The 17,305-nt window shown below is 39.5% G+C and overlaps 1 long non-coding RNA gene across 2 annotated transcripts in view; it reads right to left on the bottom strand.

The window, feature by feature from the left end:
- LOC122172192 (uncharacterized) overlaps positions 1-17,305 on the bottom strand; it is a 91,320-nt gene that overhangs the window by 61,419 nt on the left and 12,596 nt on the right. The window contains exons 1-2 of one of the 2 annotated variants that reach the window (XR_006172264.2): positions 13,598-15,379; positions 13,309-13,363 (exon numbers count right to left, since the gene is read on the bottom strand). This is a non-coding gene — a long non-coding RNA (uncharacterized LOC122172192). Of the gene's footprint in view, positions 1-13,308; positions 13,364-13,597; positions 15,380-17,305 lie in introns of those variants that run through there. The other variant, XR_010589688.1, reaches the window with a different exon arrangement.

Below are 17,305 nucleotides of genomic sequence, written 5' to 3'. Positions count from 1 at the left end.
TAAGGGATGGAGAAGTTCCAGCCTCTGGGCTCATCCTCTGCTGAACATGCTCCATGCAAGATCTATCCTCCAGAAAAGATTTTTGGCAATTTCCTTTCTCTGAATGGCATTAGATTTTGGGGAGGGAGAGTGGCAGGAAAGGACTCTTGGAATTCTGAAACACCAGTGGTGGGTGGCTCTTCCCCACTCTCCCTAGGGAGAAGGTTCATTTTCAGGTCACACAGCTCGTTTCTTGCTCTGCTTGGCTGACATCAGCGTGGCAATACGGGAGGAGTTGCTTGGAGAGCAGCATGGCTGAGATGTGTAACAGCAGGAGGAAGCGAAGCCAAGATGTTAAACAGGAGGTAGCATGGAAGCTGAGCCTTTTTGGTGAGAAACCTCCTAAACTTAAGCATGATGTTTCAGTAAGTGATCGGACACTGGGGTCCAACCAGAAAGGTCTCGATTAAGAGAAGCTTCTGATCCAGGGGCAGAGAGAGAGGGGGGAAGAATATGGGAGCTGGACAACATCATTATTGTTCAATATTTGTTAAGCAATAACAGAGTCCAGTGCAAGACTGAAAAATAAAAAATAGGGCAGGCTGGAAAATGGTTAAATATTTTCCATGAAAAATTTCCAACAAAATAAATATATTTTCACTGTTTATCTTGTTTTTTCAATTAAATAAAATCAAAAGTTTTCAGTGGGAAGCGGATGTTGGAGGGGGGGGGGAAGAGATGAGAGAAAGAAAACGGGGAGCGAAACAGCAGGATGGAAACCACTGATTGTTTTAGGTTTTCATTGAAAAACTGATTTTTTTAAAACCAAAACAGTTTTTCCATGACAATTTTTATTTCAGTAAAAAAAACCATTTTTCCATTGGAAAATTTTTTGATCAGCTCTAATGAAGTCTTTGTCCTGAAAAATCTTACAACCTAAAAGACACACACAGAAGCCAAAATGCAATAGAAGACCCGTGGATGTGTTACAAAGTTTTCTTAAAAAACAGTCCTCTCTTTATTACCCTTAATTAAGTGGAGGGGCCAAGGCAGAAGATCCAGAGGGAAGGACCTGTTTGACTATGTACTACAGCCTCACCTCAAAATGATTTGGGGGAGATCTGTTTAGCCAGGTATTAAGTTTGAGACAATCATCTTTCTGCATAACATAAGCATGGTTATCTAATCATTAAAAATATATTGTATTAGCGTCTGAACATTTTTGCTTTAACATTCTTCCAAAAATGACTATTGTGAATATCTCCTTATCAGTTTACTTTGTATGACAAGTTAGTTTGATTTTGACCAATTGGTCAGTTTGAGTAAAAAAAACACATGTTTGTTTCAGGTTCTGACTTATCAGCATTAGTTATGCACCATGTACTGTGAGTTTTAGAGAACACACTGTTGAACCAAAGCACAAGCTACTGATACCATTATGAAATTTATATTAACCATATTGAGCTTGGACAATGAAAGGACAGTGCTGATAATTTCTGAGCGCTCCATTATCCTAACTGTAACTTTGCTTTTGCATTAACTGTATCTTGATATTAAATTTAAGGCCATGGCTACACTACACATTTACAGCAGTATAACAACGTCGCTTAGCGATGCAGTTATACCGACCTAACCCCTCGTGTAGACAGCGCTATATGGACAGGAGAGCTTCTCCCATCAACATAGTTACCGCCTCTTGCAGAGGTAGATTAACTATGCTGACAGAAGCAGCTCTCCTGTTGGTGCAGTAGCATCTTCACTGAAGCACTACAGTGTGGTAGCTGCACTGGTGCAGCTGTGCCGCTGGAGCGTTTTAAGTGTAGACCCGCCCTAAGACCTCCAAAATCTCTCCCAGATTCTGTCCTTATTTAAATGGGATAAGAAAGATCACAGGATAAACTCTGTTTATTTACAGTGAAGCAGTCTCATTAAAATTAGTACAGTTGAGGGGTCCGATCCTCCAAACAATGCCAGGCATAGTGCCTACTTCCATAAGTGCCATTAATGTCAATAGCAGTATTCACAGTAGCGAAGATTATATCTGTTGGTAAATGTTAGCGGTACTGAACCCCAGTAGCTGAATGTGGCCCCAAATCAGCAGCTGTTTGAGGTATATGAGCTCTTTATTGCTTTTCTAAAACAAACACACAGATAAAGAGTAGGTAGAAATGACATTTAGGAAGGACACAGAGAAGAGTTATAGTACCCTGCTTTGAAGATGGAAATTGTGACGTTGTGCAGTCTATATGGTTTTATAAAAATATGGCAATGAGTGAATATAATGTAACTGGAATATGGTTCATGCAAAAGGTCTCTTGTAAGGCATCATTACAAAGCTTATAATCTACTGAGTGTGATCATCCTATTTGTATAAATGTATCACTCTTGTATCTGGGACTAGAAATATGAAATATAACTGAGGGCCTAGTGTAATTATGCAAAGTGTGGGCCATAATGGTGGTTTGGAATCTTAATGGCTCCCATCAACCAGGACAATTGACTGGGGCTTTGTTTGCAGGCAAGTCTTCCTGTGAGTCAGGCTGGGAGGAATGAAGGCTTGGGGTCTTATAGTGACATGTGATCATGTCACATGAACTGGAATCCATCTTTAACCTGGTGCTTTTCCAGTGTGTGTGTGTGTGGGGGGGTAGAAACCCAGAAAGAGACAAAGGATTCCTGCCTTATGCAAAAGATATATAAAGGGGTGGAACAGAACAAAGGGGAGAGCCATCATGAAGAATCCCCTAGCTATCACCTGAGCTGGAACAAGAGCTGTACGGGGGAAAGAATTGTGCCCAGGCCTGGAAAGTGTCCAGTCTGAGGAAAAAAACTTACTGAAGCATCTCAGAGGGTGAAATTATCTGTATTCAGTTTGATTAGACATAGATTTGCGCATTTTATTTTATTTTGCTTGGTGACTTACTTTGTTCTGTCTGTTACTACTTGGAACCACTTAAATTCTACTTTCTGTATTTAATAAAATCACTTTTTACTTATTAATTAACTCAGTATGTGTTAATACTTGGGGGAGCAAACAACTGTGCTTATCTCTCTATCAGTGTTATAGAGGGCGAACAATTTATGAGTTTACCCTGCATAAGCTTTATACAGGATAAAACGGATTTATTTGGGTTTAGACCCCATTGGGAGTTGGGCATCTGGGTGCTAAAGACAAGCACACTTCTGTGAGCTGTTTTCAGATAAACCTACAGATTTGGGGCAAGTAATTCAGACCCTGGGTCTTTGCTGGAGCAGACAGGAGTGTCTGGCTCAGCAAGACAGGGTGCTGGAGTCCTGAGCTGGCAGGGAAAACAGCAGAGGTAGTCTCGACACATCAGGTGGCAATTCCCAGGGGGTTTCTGTGATCCAACCCGTCACAGAAATCACTATGTATCTGCTTATTACGAAAACATTCACACCCTACAAAAGTGCTATCACTGCTGTTCACAATATTAATCATTTACATTTCCAGTCTTGCCCAACCCTAAATGAAAGACTGAGCTTTGTGGCTCAGCCCTGCATATGAAGCAGCTTTGAGTTGTGCCACCCCCCAGGAGGAGCCATGGGAAGGAATTGTGACTCATAATTCCTCCCCTGCTTCCTTCTTGCACTGGGGAAGTAAGTTGCAACATCCCTGTTTGGGGTTTGGTTTAATTCCGCATTTCTGCCTGGCTAGCTCTGCTGGCTGGTGCACAATGACAGTGGGGATCCATGTCTCCACTCATTCCCGGTCCTCTCTCAGCATATTAGCTCCAAACGAGGCAGTATTGGGTGTATGCACTTGCTCTTTCTCCTGCACACAGACCCAAGATCCAGGAAAGTCCACAGAAGAGGACAAGGGAAGTCTTACTCCCCTGTTGGTCTGGGAAGGAGCAAGGAACAACCTTTTCCTAAAGCTGAATGGTTAAATTTTGACCTGTTTAAGTACCTGTCACCAAAGCATTAGAAGTTACGAGGCAACGCACAGCCATCAACTGTGAACAAAATCAGACTCCTAATGTTTAGCATATAAGTAACATATAACATCCTAAATATGCTGTTTGTGTTTGTAAACCTGCTGTTAGAGTACTGTCTGACTCATTTCCTTTCATCACTGGGCCTATCACATTGTTAAGTGAAGTACTGTATCTCTTCTCCGAAGAGCTGGAGAAGAATTACACTTAGACACAGCATTTGACAGCATTGTACCAGCCATTTAGCCAAAAGAGAATGATAAACTCCCAAAACATCCTTAATGACTTTGTGCAATTTTCATGTTAGGCTTTTGCAAGGAAATAAATATTACTGAGTTACTCTTTAATACCTTTCCTTATTATTATTTTTTGTCTCTACTGCTTAAACCACTGTTGCGTGTGAAAGTTAATATTGCCAAGGCACTGGGTGGGATTCCTTTCCCAGAAAGCATGTTCTCAACGGGAAACCAAAATAGTGCTGGAGAGTTATCTTAAGTAGATTTAAATAATTAAATTCAAAATTCTCAACCCACTTGCTGTTTCAGATTTATTTCTTTAATAACAATCTCGCTTCAGCAACACACTGGATTAGGGTTTCATTTATTTGAAATGTAAGGTCTGTCCCACTCTGAGTGTTATTTTAAGTATTTAGGGGAATTTTTGTGCTTGTGAAAATGAAGAGATTGTTGCATTATAAATTCATTTCCTCTGTTATTGCACAGGCCATGCACGCTGCAGCTGTGAAAGCTCTGTAGGAGCCCCAACAGTGTCCTTAAGCTAAACCTGTAAGGGCTACCTTTTGTTTTCATACAAGGGGTGAGTTAGCCCTTTCTGATAGCCCCAGCTAGGAGTGTGTTCTCAACGGCGACTGTCAACAGGGCTCAAACCTGCTGAATCATTAAGGAGTGTCTAATGATGCTGAAGACTCTCCATTAGGGACTCAGGCTAAAATAGTCATCCTGGACCTCCAAAATGGACTCCAGCTATGTCACTAGAGTTGGTCAAAGGCCACTGCTGCATAAGTCAAGCTAGTCAGCCCCACCAATAACATGCTATATTAAATTCAGTAAGTGGAGCTGTTCAGCTAACAGGTGTTGCATTGTAAGTAGTAGCTCAGTGGTAGTTACTATTCACACTAACAATTTTACAAACAAGTGAGTTTCTTATACATTCTTCATCACCTCCAGGCATTCATATTCTTTTTAAGTACAGGAACATTAATTAGATTTTGACCACAGACCCTGGATTTGACTTACCCTGACAGGGTTTCCATGAGTGTAATCTGTAGGGGAATTCACTGTTTTAACATCTGTGCGCCTGAGGCCTATCTCACATTTACTGCCGTAGTCTGAAAAGCCTCCCTTGTATGGTTGTATGTTTCTTCATGCTCCCAATTTCACAGAAGTCATTTCAGCACCAAACGGTAATTAGCAAAGGGATGGGCCTCGGCTGACATGAATGCAATTTATTGTTTTCCACAAGGCCCTGAACCGAGCAAACAAAGAACACAGTCTTGCTGTCTGGCATTTTATTAACTTGTATTGTGCTAGGTACCTTACTGAAGGGAGAGCTCCAAGTAAACTCAGCCGCTAATATGCAGTAACGTGTGTGCTTTTCAAGAATATTAATTTCAGTTCAATTAGGCAAGTTTTGAGGGACCTCAGCCTCTAATATAGGACAGCCACTTTTATAATTATCTTCGGTATTAACTTTATCATCACCAGACTTTTACATAAATGCAACCTTTCATCTTTAAAATGCCAACACTTCTTCAATTTTGGCAACCGTACAGCATTGCTAATTATTTGCTCATTATGTGTGGTTAACTGATGAATCATTAATAAATGAATGAATGGCTAATATATTTTTATGGTAATTGGAGATATAACTGATTGCAGACTTCCTTCGGTTCTCAAAACTGCACTGAATGAGCAGTAACTGCTTAATTGTTTACAGATGATATTTATGCCACTGACAAGCTTTTCTCACAGTTGTGGTTTATCACTGGTGAATTATCTTACCAGGACGTGTTCTACACCAATAATCACTAAGTGCAAAGGGCAGTAGGCAGAAGAATGACCAGCGTTATTTTATTATGTTTCTATCACCTAATCTGTTTTATAGCTGACAAATAATCATGTACATGCTTCATATGGCTTTCCTAGCAATTCCAAGTGTTCACATGAAATCCATGTGCAATGGCATTGGCAGGAACAGATTTAGGCCTTGTAAAATAAAATGAAGCCATCTTTTGGAGTGTTCTTCATCAGTGCCAATCTCTGCAGCCAGTAATACAGTTAAAGCAGAAAAATCAGGTTTCAGTGACATTTTATTTTAACTCCACATAGTGTGTTACAGTAAATGGTTTATATAACCTCCGTCTGCCAGTGCATAGTTAATGAATTCAGTGATAATTGCTGGGTTTATTTATTTATTTAAAATAATCTCTCCTTCCATAAACCATTCTTAGGATACATAGCTGCAAAATACAGCATTTAAATCTTCTTGGCAATTCAAATCAAATTAAAAGGTAGCATGACGGCTAAACAAGGCGTGTTTAGTTTTATGCACACATCCTGAAGATCAAGTTAAAAATGCAAAGGAGATTACCAATTCTTAATTATAATTATTTAACCAGGTGGGTAGTTTCTCTAATGAACATTTCTATGAAAACAGAATAACTAATGATGGTCTTAAAGAAGTCTTTGTCTTTCCATGTACTAATGATCACATTTATAAATATGCAGGAAGGCCCCCGTGTACATTGCTAATGATAAGTAATTAAGCACCGGGCATGGCAAGCTATAGAAAAGGGTCATGTTAATGAAAGAGAAAATTAAAAACACAATAAAATAAGTTGTCGGTAAAAGATTAAACTTCTGGCTTCTGCAGCTCTTGATATGAAAGAAATTTCTTCCCCCACAATACAAACCAGGACTGATAGTAGGAATCAAAACAAAATGCTCAATGTCTTTTCATTTGCTTTTAGTTGCTTCTGTACTTGGTACTCAATTTTTAAAAAAGTAAAAACACCAGCCATTTAAAACAGATACCTTATTCAGGTCAAACTGCAGTTTCTCACAATGTTTGTAAAAGATCACTACAGCCAAGTTTGTCATTAGTAATAATCTCTTCTGCAGAAGCAGTTCAGAACTTCTGGCAAAAGAAAACAGGGACATATTGAGATTAAAATCTTAATTTTTATCTCTCAATTTATCCATAACGATGCTGTGATTCTATGCTCAATGGAATTGCCACCAAAGAATACTCTCAATTTGAGTCTTTAACAAAAATCCAACTCAAGGTTAAGTCTTTGGTTTAGCAAGTGAATTGAAATCACAGACGGTTATTGAGCATTAAAGTAATTTAGAAATGAAAAAATGGATCTTCTTGGGTAGCACAGAGAGTCTTGTGTTTGTTTCTTTAAAGCCTTTAAATATGGATAATTTTGAAGACACTTTTTAAGAGTCTTAGAAATCTGTGACAGTAAAGATTTTTTTCAGACATTTCAGAGCCATTATTCTAAAAAGTCTCTTAGATTTCCACATTCCAAAACTCTTCATTGCAGTTAATCCCTATGTGGGGAAAACTAATTATCTGCTGCTGTAGTTCAGAGTTCAACAGGATGACAATCTTGGTCTGAGGGAAATAATTTACTCTTTTTTTTTTTTTAACTGAAAGCAAAATTATTTTTCTTAAATCATGTTGAGAAAATAGTAAATCTCAAATGACAGGAGATACAAAGCAACAGAAATGTAAATGAACGACTTCCTTTTTACATGTAACCCATGAAAAGGCCATGTTTCTTTTGTTACTAAAGTACTGTCATCTCTAAGTCTTCTTGACTGTTTTAAAGGCAATTTAATACCACAGAGTTATAACAACTGAGCACAAGACTTAAATTTGCATTACAAATAATGACAGGCAATTGAACTCTGAGACAGGACAGGCATTAAGTACCTGGCAATACTTGAAGGTGAATCTCCCATCAATAATTCAGCCTGTTCAATTTGTTTAGTGTGGCTATGTTTTACAACTGCCTTATTTTATTGGAAAAATTCAGAACAGTGGCATATTGCATTATACTATGGTTATCCTGACGCCCAGTGGCTGGACACATCATGCTGCTCTACATATTCCTGTCTCTACAAGTTACAGAGACAAGGTGGGTGAGGTAACATCTTTTATTGGACTAACTTCTGCTGGTGAGAGAGACAAGCTTCTAAGCTACACAGAGCTCTTCTTTAGGTCACCCACCATGTCTCTTTAATATCCTGGGACTGACACAACTACACTGTCTACAGCCCACAGATTATCATAACTTTTGTTTTGCTTCTAGAGATTTATTGGGCCAGTCCCAAATTACAATGTAACCAATCTATTAATTTCAAAACCACACACTCCCCTCACGTTAGGAGCTTGAGCAAAAGTTAGTATTATTTATAATTATTGCCATGTCATTTCTTTAAGGTGAAACCAGTAAGTTTTACCTAGTCCTAGCCTAACTCTCTCAAAACTTTTGTGTGTGTGTGTGTGTGTGTGTGTGTGGGGGGGGGGGGGGGGGGGGGGGGGGGGGAGGAGACAACTGAATAGTAAGTTTCCAAACTGGCTTTTAATTACTTTACTGGATATTTCTACCACCCCCTATACATAGGTTCGGTCTCCAAATCTAATATGAAGCACCATAAATAGTACACTGTGTAAGCTTTAACGGGCAATGCAGTGCACATTGACAAGTCAGCTTGGTTTTAGTTTTTATGGGCTATGTAGCCCAGGCTGCCTGTTCAAGCTGTTTCATTTTGTCTGTGACCAAAAATTAAATAACCTGAAATAAAGCCCTGATGGCTAGTCGCTATGGTGCAAGCAAGTAGGCTTGGGCCTGAGACAGAGGAATACATGTTGTTGACACACGCACACAATATGTTGCCAAACTCCATGGTGAGGTAGGAACTTAAATCCACACTCAGGATTTATGTTTGGATTTAAACATTCCATACAAAAGTACAAATACGGGCTCCTTGATCCTCTAATATTTCATGATACCCCTAATGCTGTCACCTCCTTCCCCCCCAGCCTACCACACACACACATGCACTTCTCTTCTGCCTGTCTGATTTCATAGGACAGTGTCCGAAAAGAGCACAGTTCAGCCAACTCCTTTTGCAGCTTGATCTTACATACCGAGTTTGCCATGGCCATCCTACAGGCTGATGGCAAAGAGAAAGCCAGAACTCTTCTATTGAGGGAAATAATGAATTCAGTTGCAGCTGGTGTTTAAAGGGACAGAAGACTAATTTCTGCATTGCTGTTCGTAACCACTAAAATATAAAAAAGGGTCAGAAGAGCAAGTTTTGAATTACAGATATCTTCAATTTAATTTTTTTTTCATTCTTGGGAATACGTATCCGTTACTGACAAGCTCTGAAAACCACCGCTCCAAGCTTGTCAGTAAAACCAAATGTTAAATGGAAAATATTTGCCAGGATTTAAAATTAGACCCACACATTACTTACAGATGTTTCCGTGAAAAACACTTGAAACTCAACCCCCCAAGTAATAAACCCCACAATGGTGGTGGTGGGGGGGGAGGTTTATACTGCAAGTTAATTTTTATTGTATAAGTAGCCATATGAAGAAGCCATTGCATATTGCTTAAATTAAATGTGGAGGAATGAAATCAGCAGTATCCCTTTACAGCATATGGTCCAGCAAATCAAATTACAAAGCTTTCCACATCTCATTAACTGCAATGAGTACAGTGAGTTTTCTAATAAGTCACTTCTTTTTCATGTGAGTGGTGAGCAGTGACTTATTGTAAGTATTCTCACAGGATGACCCTTGTGCTGAAATTAAGAACTAATCTAAAATGGGAAAGGTCATTTGGTCAAGTCTGATCATAACATTTCCTCATTATTGTTTTACTTGGCATTGAAGCATATGCTTTCCCGGTGCACCAACTGAAAAATGCCTTTGATAATCTCACTGACAGCAAGTAACCCACACACCGCCATTAAATGAGTTTGGGCAGGATTAGTTGACAATAAAGAGTACAATATAAATGTTTTTAGAGAATGAATTTTTCAGCAGGAAAGTTTCATGCAGACATCCTCAGCTAATTTATTTTAGTTTACTATTGAGATGTCAGTCCAAATACTTCTCAAGGTGAAAATGTAAGATCCCCAGTTAGACTACCCAATCGCCTGAATCTCAATATTGCAAATGGGAGGGGAGATGCACACACTTTCCACCTGGAAACTCAGCTTCAGTTAGGCTGTGTGGGCAAGGGAAAGACCACCTCTGAGAATCTGCACCCTTCTCTGAGACACAAAAAAATTATTTTACAATTGCTCATCATGTGGCTTTCATTTCATGTGGATTCCTGACTTAGTGGCAAAGCTGGGACTGGAACTTCAGGAGTTCTTGGCTCCTAGACCTGTTCTCAGATCACTAAGCTGAATCCAATCTCTCTTTCATTGTAAACTTAAAACTAACAATAGAATACACGGACCATAAAAATACAGCACAGTGCACATTGAGAGAAACATCTGAAGATACTGATAAAAGAGTAAAGTTCCACCATGCCAGCTGAACCATATGGGTTAGGGGAGAGGAGGAAAGTCAGCAGGTTTTTTTTTATTTTTTTTGTTAAAGCAATTACAAAGTTGTTGGCTAATCTGATGTAGCTGGGCAGGAAATTCCGTAGTTTTTGGAAGCCATTGACACAAATGTTCTGGCACTTGCGCTCTCTGGTTCGTATTTCAAGAAAAGTTAAATGTGCTGTACTCAGGACATTCAAAGAGCAAAGTAAAATGGAGGCACAGGAAAGTTTAAACCAATAAATAGGGAAATGTAAAGTCTTGCATGTTAAAATAAAAATATTGCAATTTATTCAAAACTTCCTGTGATGCCATAATAGTGCTTGTAGAGCAGCAGTGATCTGATCATTCAAGTCAGGGCATTTCCACTGGGTATTAACCTTGCGGTAAAATTCTAGATTATTGAAAATGGATCCTCTAAAGATGGATTTATTAGTTTAAAAACATTCCTTCACTTTTGTGCAACTGCCACTTAGAAGCTTGAAACCAAGCTATTGTTTAGATTGAGCTGTTATTGTAGGGTTGCTCGTGTTGAATTACTAGCATTTCTTGTTAGAAAATTTAACAACAAAGCATTGGATTTGAGAATATATTTATCTGTAGAAAGTGACATGGACTCTGCAAAAAGAGAAGGAAAGAGGCAGACCGAATTTTGAAGATTACATGTAGCTCTATCAATGTCAGTATTTCAGCTCTCTGAAAACACTTGGGTCAATCAGGACTCACTACTGGTGTACATTTCTAAAGCAGAAAGTTGGCCTTATGGCCAGGATACAAATAATATAACAAGATTCAAGCAGTGGTCAAAGGCCTCGCTCTGGGCTGAGTTAAGCTTGCCTGAGAGATTTATCTGGTGCCCTTGACAAATTCAGACTCAACAGAAACAAAACGTTATTTTTGGTTTTTTTTTTAAAGGCAACATTTTTAGCCCACGTAGCTGCTGTTGTAGTTCTCGGAGGATTGAGTTAAAAAAATTAGGGGACCTCTTTAAAGCCTGAGCCTCAGGTTAGCCAATCAGGTTCATGCACTCCTTCTTGCCTCAGGGTTCTATGGTATGTCATAGCTAACAGGTCACAACAGCAGACTCAGAACCATACCTGAGCAAAGATATTGTTTTCCAAACACTGAACTCGAACTTGAACTGTTTACCTGTAACAGCCACTCAGCCTCCCTTTAGCAGAAAATTATATGCATATACTATACTACTACCTATATGCATATACTTTTTATGTGTCCGCATATATTTACTTTAACATACCTCATGCGTGTCTAATATGGGCACATACAAAAGTTCCTGGACAATTGTTCTTTTAGGAGTAACAACACACAAATACATAAGATGATTCAACAGTGGACCACGCATCGGATGTATTTGGCATGGTGCAAGCTTTTAGTATCCGTGGAGTCATCATCTGAGTTAGTTCCTGCCTGGCTCATGTTGTTTCTCCAGTTGAACGTTAGTCAAAATGTTCCTATCACCTCAGCAGCAATTTAATATGTGCTATTTTCTCTTAGCAGAAGTAAATGATATTGCAGACTTGTGATTATGTGTTATTTGAAGCTGGTAGCGCTAAGGCCCTGTGTGATAATAAAAGGTAATTGTTTATCTTTGAAGGTGGTATCAGTGGCCTTCTCTGCATTACAGGCAATTGAGCTTGCCAACCACAATGTGGTCCCCCAGCATGCTATAACACACATCACATCCACACCCAAATGTACTCTCAACGGGGCATAAGTATCACAAGCATGAGAACCATGCTGGTGCACTGATTCAGAACTGAGTCAGAAGAAAGAGTGTCATCTACTGAATCACCAATACCACCACAGCAAATAGGTTTTCTTTGAGATCGCCTACTCAAGCACTAACAAGAATGATCCAGCTCAGCTAAGGAGAACACAATCCAACATGGTATTTCTTGTGTTCATAGAGCAATAGTTCATTCATTAAGCAAAAGGGTGGAACAAAGCCTCACACATCTAAGCGATTTGAACAGGCAATGCCAGAAGCCACAGCCCCAAGGTCCCCAATGACAAACTTTTGAAAGCAACAAGATATGCCAATAAAATAAAACGTTCTCAAATCAATAATGAATTCCATTATCTAAGAGGCATATTAGAACATGGACAAAGATATACTGGAACACTAGCATCACCCTTGTGACACCATTAATATTTTGTCAGCTCTCATAACCCAGTATTTTAAGGAATTTAAAATTATGCAACCAAAATCCCCCTGGAGATAAGAGGGGAGATGTCAGCATGGATTTGTTTTGTTTTGTTAAATTCTTCCCCCCCAAACCTTATAAAAATCCATATATTCAATTCTTAAATAGAGGCATATTCGGGTTTTGTGAGGCTTTGGATCAGTTATTCTTCATCTTTCTGGGGAGGGGGGGAATGCCATATTTTCTAGACACACATGCCTGGATATTTAATAATAATATAACCAAGAAATAGTGGCTTCTTGTGAAACAACTGATTTTAACTGAGCACATTTTGGTTGAGCTGTTCTGTTGGACACACTGCCAGATGCAACAAAAACAAGCCCCAGTGAAACCAACTGAGGAAATGTCTCATATTCTGATTAGTAACAGCCTTACAGATTATTTCAGGGGGGAAAAGGACATTTATTAAAAACCCAACTGACAGACTATTGCATTAAGGTTCAAATTTAAATCCACTGAAACGTTAATCTTTACCATGGAAGAGCCATAAGTGAAAACAGACCTTCAGCATTGGCCACAGAAGATGTCACAACAAAACAAGAGGAAGCCACTTACTGTAACTCTTGTCCATGGTCAAAGTATGCAAAGAAATTGTGTCCCAATGGGATGTCTAGAAAAAGAAAAGATTATATTTGGATTGAAATAAAACTTTAAGAGATTACACCATGATTCCCACCCACAGGGAGTGGGGCGGTATGAGGCTAGAGTAAATGCAAGTCCTGGGTAATCTCCATCGCTACTCTCCAGAGCACTAGGAAGGAATTTCAGGCCATTAGCTCAAGTCCGTTGGAACAGTTTAGCCCTTGTGTGCCTGGCCTGCAAAGTGACACTGAACTCCGCTGACCTGGAATACTGTTGGTTTGTATGTCTTCATCCCATCAGACAGAATTCTTCACAGTGGAACTATCAGAAAACATGGTAAAATGGAGTCTAGGAAACAGGAGAAAGGAAATTCCTTGTGGAGTAGAAAGCATGCTCTCAATATGTTCTGTCGTGCTGCTAAGTTATGGATGAGTAATCTATGGAACTGGAAAGAAAATAAATGCAAACACATGGCAGTCAAAATGGATTTCACAGAAAAGAAAATATTCTGTTGTAGTCAATATAGGGGACCAGGCACCCTCCCTTTTGTGTGTAGGGCACATTCTATTATTTGTTTTTGTACAATCTTCTGCAGTGTTATGAGGTCATATTAATTTTATGTTCTCAATGTACACGCAGAGAAGTTAGATAAAAAAACTACTCTTGCTGGAAAGTTGCAATGTAACACTACTTTATTTCTTAGAATTCAAAATGATAATACACAAGAACCCAAAACAGACACACAAAACAGGCTGATCCTTAAATCAGAGAGGGTCCAACTCACCCCACCTTACTCTAGGCTGGCTGGCTGCAGACCTAACACTGGTAGGCAGGGATGGGGTAAGAAACTCATTTTGAAACTGCTCTGATATCTTGGTTTTGAAAGTTTGTCTTGTATGTTATTGTTCCACCAGGGAGAGAGAGTTTAAAAAAAACACACAAAACTAATGAGAAGCAAAGCAGGGAAGAAAAGGAGACAATCAAATGAAACTAACATAATAACAGGGGGCAGAGGGGAAAAAAATCTAATGGAAAAATACATCCATTCTATCTACAGCATTACATACAAAAAACTATCTAAACAACTGGATTAGGCTGCAAAGTCAAGCAGAAATGCTAGTACTAAGGTTGCCTGTGAAACTTTATTTTGGCTCCCTTGTTAATTACATTATTATATACTTATTTTTCCACAGGACCCCTGCCTCATTCACTGCAAAGGATGGATGGTGCTCAGGGAATAAATTAGGATTGTGTAATGAATGAGGCTATTGTCAGTAGAATCACTGCCTCATTTGCTCTAGAAGGAACTTTTGGGAAGTTTGGCCAGTCTCTCTCTACCCCCATCCCAGAGAAGCGGTCTGCTTCCAGTGTTCCCAGTACAGCATGTGCTGCTGCTGCAGTGGAAGTGTGGGTCCAGTATTAGAATATTCACATTCAGTTATTAATTTGTCAGGCTGCTGAAGTTTTCCTGATGAATATGAGCAAGAGAATGGAAATGGTGATTTTCCATGTTTAATATACCTCAGCAAAAGTGAGCAGAATTTCATGGGACACAGAATGGATTCTTCTCTAGCCTGAAGGCTTTTCCCCTGCCAAAATTCAAATATCTTTTTTAAACAATGGTGATGTAAGAGCTTCTCAAAAACAGATTGCAAGAATCTTTTAGAGTGGAAAATGTTAGGCAATGTAAATACAGATGTGGCTACCTGCTCCCTTACACAATGAAGTCTAGCCCCTGGGTTCATGTTTGTGTGCTATGTTCCTTATAAATAGTAGAAGCCCTCCCTGGAGCTTGGAAGACCACTTGTTTTAAAAACTGAATCTTTCATGGACACACGGATTTATATCACAAGAAAAAAATTCATGAACACTAACAGGTGTTGTATACCCCCAAAATAGCTCAAGTCGATGGCAAAGCCTCACTCTCCACAGGGTTTGCCCTATCTTCATCCAACAACTATTGAGCTAAGTAGTGATTTTACTCACTTCAAGAGACTCCAACTCTACAAGCATCTGCTGCATGCTGTAGGGGCAAAAGGCCAACCGAGGTCCCAATCCTGCAGTCATTTACTTTATATGTATAATTTCAGTCACATGAGTAGTCTGACTCAAGTGAAACAGGACTCCTCACATGAGTAAAGATACACACGTGCTTAGGCACTTGCAGGATGGAGTATTAGTTATTTTAAAAATATTTGTTGACTAATTTGTTACACTCTTAATCAGGGGAGAAGACAGCATTGGTTCTATGGTGGGATGTTCAACCTACACAACTCATGAACGAGTTAATATGGGCCAGAAGGGGCCAATTAACCTTATATGCTGAACCTGGAATGGAAGCTGGGTTTGATAGGGCCTAATGACAGATGACACCCAGCTGTGGGAGGAGCTAGGATAGGTATATAAAGCCAGCAAGTGAGAGCAGGAAGAAGGTCTGCAGTCACTCCTTAAAAGGAAAGGGAGTTGGCCACGGACAAGGAGACGATCCAGGGGGATAGTAAGCCCTGGGGTCCTGCCCTGGATTAGGAAGTCTTACAAGAGGCCTAGAGGAATGAAGTAGCCATGGGGGACCAAAGGAAGCTGCAGTAGTAAACCCAGAAATAGGCAGGAAGATTGGGGTGTGGTCGGAAGGAGCCCTGGGAAATAGCAACTGAGACTGAGAAGACTTAGGTTGCTGGAACCCAAAATAGCGGGTGGACCTGAATTCTCCTACCAGCCACAGGCAAGTAGCACAGGACCTGGAGTTGGAACAGACAGCATACAGATTGCTTGTCCAGGGAGGGGTGTTGTTACTCCAGAAAAGGGCTACTATACAGCAACCTGACCCGAGGACCAAGTCACAGAAAGTGAGTACCCTGAATGACAGAGAGAGAGAGAGAGAGGGGGACCACAGCATAAGCAACAGATGTTAGGATGCACCAGATGAGGCGAAAGCTAATTCCAAGATGCAGCCACTAGGAGGCGAACCTGTGGTGAGGGGAACCCCCTTCACAGGCTCCCATACATATTTTTCTGCAGTCTTTTTTACAACACTGTCCCATTTTCAAATTCTGGTCTCGCATTACACACACACACACACACACACACACACACACACACACACACACACACACACAGTTTCAAGCACAGCATTGTAAGAGAATTGCCATTGGTGCTGTTCTGTTAATATGATGCAATACAGCCTGCTCAACTTTTGCATAACAACAATTCAGCAAACATGATTTTAAGCATTCAATTCTACTTGTACAGCTTCTTAAAATTCCCTGCAATATAATTATACTGATGGGAATGCAGAAAGATAATTGCTTTTAGAGGAAAGTTTCTCTTTTGTTTCATGTCATCTGGCTTCCATAAATAGAACAAGAGACCTGGAAGAGCAGAAATACACAGCCATGTGTCTCTAGTTATTTATTTACAAAGATAGACCTTGACAAATGTAATTTGTTCAATAAAATGAAAAGGGTGCATGATAATTCCTTTAGACAAAAGGGCTTGAAAAGGAACGTCATCAGCAGTAGCTCACTCCATCATTGCCAGTGATCAGCTGACTTTGAAGAAGTGGCAGGTGTTCCTCTTTTGGAATGCCGCATTGAAATAATATTTAGGAGAGGAAAAAAGAGCGCTAGGAATTGGAGCAATTCTTTATTCTGGCAATAATTATACAAATTAGATCTATGAAAGCCAGAGAATGACTGTGCCTTGAACCCTATCTGTGTGCATAGAACAATGGAGAAATTAATAATTAAATCTATTACATATGCTCATAACTCAGCACAAAAACATACCTCACTAGTTCAAACACTTCTGCATTTTCATTTGAATAAAGCTTTCACACATTCTCCTCATTATATATGTATTATATTTTAAATTGAACAGCTTATTTTGTTGCCTTTATGCTTTGAATTAATAAGGCCACACTTTAATGCACTAATGTTGAATAGCATTAGCGTGCTTTATAGTTATTACTCTG

The sequence above is a fragment of the Chrysemys picta genome, chromosome 8 (assembly GCF_011386835.1).
Source record: "Chrysemys picta bellii isolate R12L10 chromosome 8, ASM1138683v2, whole genome shotgun sequence".
Lineage (NCBI taxonomy): Eukaryota > Metazoa > Chordata > Testudines > Emydidae > Chrysemys > Chrysemys picta.
The sequence above is the reverse complement of the archived record's forward strand: the minus strand, read 5'-3'. Positions and strand labels throughout refer to the sequence as shown.